Genomic DNA, 6,351 nt, shown 5'->3' on the forward strand with positions numbered 1-6,351 from the left:
CTGTCTACTGCCCTAAGAGCCTGTTCCTCTCAGTGAAAAAATCCTTCCCGATACCCCACCTTAATAGGAGCTGTAACAATATTGTTAAGTTTGCTCATGTTCCTTGATGGATAGCTCTGAAGTTTGTTTGGATAATGGGAAGAGCTGTGTCTTTGTACCAAGTAGATAAGGAGAATTCTGCTTAGCCTTTGTACCAAGCAAATAAGGAGAGTTCTGTTAAGTCTTTGTACCAAATAAATAAGGATAATTCTGCTTGGAATCACTTAGTTGTGAAAGCAAGTGTTGAATATGTATGTACCTCCAAGAAAACCTCAGCATATGTGGTGCAAGTAATGTATATAAGCTGAAGATCTTTTGTGCAAGGTATGCATGATAGGTGGAGTGCACCCCCCATGCATTCAGCACTGAAAATAGAGTGCCTGCTTTCTAACACTCCAACTTGATTCTTAAAGAGTTTCATAGCAGATCGATTTACAGCATCAGTTTGGCACCGCAGATGGGGTAAGCCTTGACAGTTCCTGAGTTCACAGAATCTCATCTGGCACTGAGGTATTTTTGGGAGGACCTTGATCCCCAGGCTAAAGAGCCCCGCAGACAGTACCACTGACTAGTGAGTATTAAAACATTCTTTTTTTAATTGCTATTATTTTATTTTGGTTGCCTGCCTGTCAGTTATAATGAAAGTTGCACAGTACAGTGCTAAGAACACAAGTAAGGGGTTAAAGCCCCTGGGGGATGAGAGTCCCCCTGTTTGGTTTGGTTTGGTTGCCTGCCCATCAGATGTAATGAAAGTTGTGCATGGTAGAGCTAACAACTCGGGTGAGGGGTTCACGCCCCCCTGTTTGGTTTATTTTGGTTCCTTGCCTGTCAGATGTAATGAAAGTTGTGCACGGTAGGGCCAAGAACTCGGGTGAGAGGTTAAGGTCCCTCCTCTAAGGTAAATATTAAATGCGATAATTGTCATCAAGTGTGCTTGTTTGATTGTTGTTTGTTTGTGCTGTTATTGTGTGCTGATTGTTATTGTACAAAGAATTCACCCATGTGTGTCATTAAAATGGGCACTGGATAATCTGGGGGTGAGGGAATTTTGAAAAAGCCACCTTTGGGCTGCGTTTTAAGTCATTGGAAAGAAATAGCTGGATCCCCTGATGGGGTTGTGTGGAAAGATGATTTAAGCACAGTGGGACTGCTCTGCGGCATCTCATCCCCCAGCCTGTATGTGTAGCCAGGGCTGCCCCTTTCAAGTGCAGAATCCAGCACTTGCTCATGTTAAACTCCATGCAGTTGGTGATTCCCCAGCTCTCTCACTTGCAGAGATCCAGGCAAGGCCTCTTTACCCTTGACACAGTCAACAGCTCCTCACATTTTAGTATCATCAGCAACCTTGCTCAAAACACCTAGTCCAACCTTTCTTGTTCGGTTGTTATTGCGGGAGAGCACCACGATTCTTTCATTTGGTAAGCGATGTTGAAGACAAAACCAGGGATAATGCTCTGTGATTTCCTTGTAAAACAGTGCATTTGGGGAGATTACAAAAATGTTGTAAACTGTACCTTGGAGCTGTGGGGGATAACTGGTTGGCTTTTTATTAACCAGACCAAAATCAAAGATCACTCCAATGAGTTGTACTTCCTGTTTATAATTTAGAGCTCCAATTTACTTGTCCTTTAATAATGTAATCACCATAGTTGTGGCACAGCAGGTCCCTCCTGAGCGTGGATAAACACAGAAGGAAACAGTTTTGAGAAAGAGAAAGCTCAGCAACTTTATAGATTCGTGGAAAGGTTCCAGTAAGTGCTAAAGGTTTATTGCTGTAAGCAATACGTTCCTCTTAAACATAAGCAGATTTTGGTAACAAGAAAATGAAGTTTATATGGCAGAGGAAATTAAAGTCTTCAGAGCTTTCTGTAAAGTGTTTAATCTGTACTTCACTGAGTTACTCAAGGACCAAATACAAGGACCTGAGCTTAAACTCAAAACCCCAAACCAATGAAGGATGAAGAGTGCATGGGCAGCCCCAGATCAGGTTTCTTTTTCCCCCTTTTTACCTTTTTTTCTCACACCTTAGCTGTTTTCCATTTTCACAGCAGTTTGATCCAAGGCAATGGAGCTCTGCTGTATCTGAGCACAGGTAGCTGTGGGAGGGTGGAGAGGTTGCAGAGCCTGCTAGTGCAGTTAACATTGACAAAATGTAATCAAGATGGTATTTCTTTCTGCAAGCTTTTGAGAAACTCAGCAAGAACTTGTATAGTATCCAGAGCTTCTAAAGACCGGGTTCTTGCCTCCAGATTGCCTGGCAGCATACACCTCTGTGAAAAACAGCTGTTGACTGTAAAACCATGAGACGTGGTGGCAGCTTTCTTAGACCTAGGCCTGCCAAAAGAAGACATACAAAGAGAAATAAAGCTAACACAATGTCTAAAACAGCTTGTTGTTCATCCTCTGCAAGGGGACTGTCCTGGTCTTGTCTGTCTCTGCAACAGCTGATGCCATTTCAGAAGAACCTGCGATTATGTGTAAAGAAGACTGAGTAACCAAAGCTTGCTGTCAGCAGGGGAAGGAGGCAGTGAGATAGCTGCAGACCTTCCTGTAAGTGTTGTTACATTTTGTCATCCCTTTGATTACAGGTCTTTTGACTGCATGGTAGAGGATGATGCTCAGAAAATATACCATGTGCCCGTTGCAGTTCTGGAGAAATGAAAAGCTGCTCAAAAGGAGAATACCAATACCTTAGAGACCCCATTACTAGAAATGGAAATGGGGGATTTTCATCAAAGGACAGATTGAAATGAATATGAATGTTGTGCTCTGTCTGCCAGCCCCTCAGCATGTGCAGTGGTAGAAGGAAGGGAATCTTGCTTCCTCTTGAGCTGGAGCACCATGAATCTGGCAACTCTGCAGCCTCCTGAGACCAACAGCCTGCTCAGGAAGTGCTGAATGTTACAAGCAAATGCTTTGCAGGAGACTCAGGTTAATGTTCATTCCAGCATACCTGTGAACCTCAGTACTTCAGAGGACATGGCTTGATCTGCTATAGACTTACTCACATGGAACAAAAATTCCTGAAAAGTGGTTATTAGCGCGATTGGTCAAAACATCAATTTCTGAGCCCAAATGCATTTGAAAAGTAGGGACTACGGTAATGTAGTGCCAGCTGTAAGTAGCAGTGGATTTCTGCTGAAACTACTTCTGAGAAACATGGAAGCTGCATTGTACAAGCTCTTGTTGTGGTAAAACTGCTCCACTGAGGAGGGCAGGAGCTCTGAAAATGTCTTGACAGCAGCTGGTCTAAACAAGAAGATGTAAATCCAGAAATGCTGCTGCTGAAATGGCTGAGGGGGCCTGCTGAATTCATCAGCGACTGCTTTCTGTGATCTTTTGTCTGGTACGCTGTCCTATGCTCCTGGCTAGCACCTCTACCTATGGTAAAAACAATACTTGTTAGCATCTGATCATCAAATGCTTTTCACAGGCTCCTTTGGCTAAGCCCACTCTGATGTGACCTCCTCTGCTGACTGTAAGGTCCTTCTGTAAACTGTTTCCTGAAAGAGAGCTAGAGCTCAGAGCCTGGGACTGGTACATAGAGCTCTTTGAAAGGCACAGCTGGAGCAGGAGTGGTAACTACACCTACACCACAAGATATCAAGGGCTGTAAAATAAACACCCTATCCTAGGGTTTTCACTGTTCGACTGTAAACAGCTGTGTGTCTGTCCAGTGGGTCCCTGCTAATGCATGCCCTTCCAAATGAGCATTCCTTCTGGAATGTGCCTGTGCAGTGTGGAAAGCCCAGGTCAGGACAGCTCGTTGTCTTACAGAGGCTTTACTCTGCCCTATGGCTTCCTGAACCCATCCAAAGCTCCACAGTGCATCAAAGCTGTACTATGTAGTATTTTTTAACAGCAAAGCCTGCAAAGAAAAAGCCATTGACACTTCCATGAGCACAAACCTGCCGTACTATATTTGTTAGCAATATACAAAACCACAGAATGTTCTTTCAGGTTGGTGCCCCGGTCAGCATTTATTTTCCTCTGTACTGCTCTGCCCATACAAACCATTTTAGAATTTTACTTATCTTAAACAAAAATCATCGTTCCAAATTAAGGACCCGGAGTTCTCACTGCCAGAACAACCAATCCGTCAGTCGCTTTTAATAATGCGAGCCTCTTTCATGACTTTTCAGCTCTGATGTTTGCATGGTTTCAAAGCAGCACCTCCTGGCAGGCTGTGGTACTGCTTCTGAGGGCAGAGACCTTGTGTTTATATCCCACACAACAGCCCAGCGCAGTGACCTTCAGCAACAGCCCTTATTGCTCATCATGCAAAATGCCCCGTGATGGACTCAATTACTACATCTTCCACCGGTGAAGGAATAAAAATGGGAAATGTTTTTTGTTTTCTCTTTGTATGAGCAAACATAAGCACTCAGTGCTGTCACACAGATCTCGTTCCCCCCCTTTTTTTAATACTACATGGGCTATTTACAGTAATATCACTAGAAACAGTGTAGGACTTGATCCAAAGGACTGATGTCAGCAAACAGGAGATGTTGGCTCCCATCCCTCTATACTGTAATACGGACTTCAGTAGCTATCTTTTCCTTCTGATTTTACTCACTTCTATGGCCCTGCATACGTCTGACAGGCAGAAAATTGAGGTGAGAATGGTAATTCAGGATATTTTCAGAAAACATCATTAGTTTAAAGTATTACTAACTCTTTCAGTGTATCTTAGTCCCTTAGCATTGAAGCAATGCCACTGTCTTCACGGACCAGCAAAAATACCATGAAGTGGAAGCATCGCAGAAAAGCACTAATGAAGAAAATTAAGTAAGCTTCCTTATTTGATGTATCTATGCATGGTTTAATGCAGTGTTCTGCTGTAAGCGTTAGAATCACCGTGAAACAGTCCAGCAATTTGGAATAACTTGAGGAATCAGGCATGAAGAACACCAGGCAACTTATACAGGCTGAGATATGATGTAAATACATCCTTACTAGAAATAAAAACAGTGCATAGAGAGCCTTTTCTAGAAGGAAGCATGGAAAAGTGTCGGCAATGATGATAAGAAGGTGTACGTAATCAGTAAATGTTTCTATTCTCCAGCCCAGACTGCAGGATGCTTCATTGGTGTGCTGCCAGTGAAACACCTTTCTGACCAGTAGTGAAGTATGATGTTAAAAGCATCTGTGAAAGATGGACACCTGAATGTCCAGTTTGGCTATGCAGGCTGCATTGTCATGTTTTGAGAGAACTGGCTGAAAAAATGATCATATCATAGAATCACAGACTCACAGAATGGCCTGGGTTGAAAAGGACCACAATGCTCATCAGTTCCAACCCCTGCTATGTGCAGGGTCGCCAACCAGCAGACCAGGCTGCCCAGAGCCACATCCAGCCTGGCCTTGAATGCCTGCAGGGATGGGGCATCCACAGCCTCCTTGGGCAACCTGTTCAGTGCCTCACCACCCTCTGGGTGAAAAACTTCCTCCTAATATCCAACCTAAACCTCTCCTGTCTCAGTTTAAAACCACTCCCAAGTGATGTGGCTATTTGGGCTGGTATTGCTAAGTCTCCCAGAGCAGAGGAAAGCTCGATAGGAAAGCAACATTGATGTGAAGAATGCCACTTAGGTGTTGTTTGCTGCAGCAAACTTCCTTGGTCCTTCACCAACCACAAATTCTTGTAGATTTGGATGCAGACGTGTTTAGTTAATGGAATCATGGAATCATTCAGATTGGAAATGAGATCCCTGAGATCCTGAGATCCCCAGATCCAACCCCAGCCCACCGCACCGTGCCCACTGCCCACGTCCCTCAGTGCCACATCTCCACAGCTCTGAACACCTCCAGGGACGGTGATTCCCCACCTCCCTGTGCAGCTGTGCAGCGCCTCACCGCTCTTTCTGAGAAGGGATGTTTCCTAATACCCAGCCTGACCTCCCCTGGCACAACGCGAGGCAGCCGCTTGTACGGCCGATGGCAGCACGGAGGAACGCAGCCCGTCCTGGTCTGATTGCGATGCGCTGCTGCGCTGCAGATAAAACCATGACCTGCCCAAATTGCTCTCTGCCGTAAGAGGGCGAGACTGGAAACAGGCATTGCTGAGTCTAGGAGCAATGCCCCAGGTGGCACGCTTCTGCCCACGACAACCACCGCGGCCATCCCATTGGCAGCTCTGCAGCCGGGCCGGGTCCGTCCCTCGTTCCAGTGTCCCAGTTCTCGGGATTGGCGCACACGCTGAGCTCAGCTCCTCTCCGCCACCCCCGAGCTGCCCCCGCCGGGGACTGCCGGCTCCTCAGCCGCCGTCCTCAGCGCCCGTCCCGCGCCTGCGCCAACACGGCGGCCGGAAGC

The sequence above is a fragment of the Gallus gallus genome, chromosome 9 (genome assembly GCF_016699485.2).
Source record: "Gallus gallus isolate bGalGal1 chromosome 9, bGalGal1.mat.broiler.GRCg7b, whole genome shotgun sequence".
In the NCBI taxonomy this organism is placed as follows: Eukaryota; Metazoa; Chordata; class Aves; order Galliformes; family Phasianidae; genus Gallus; species Gallus gallus.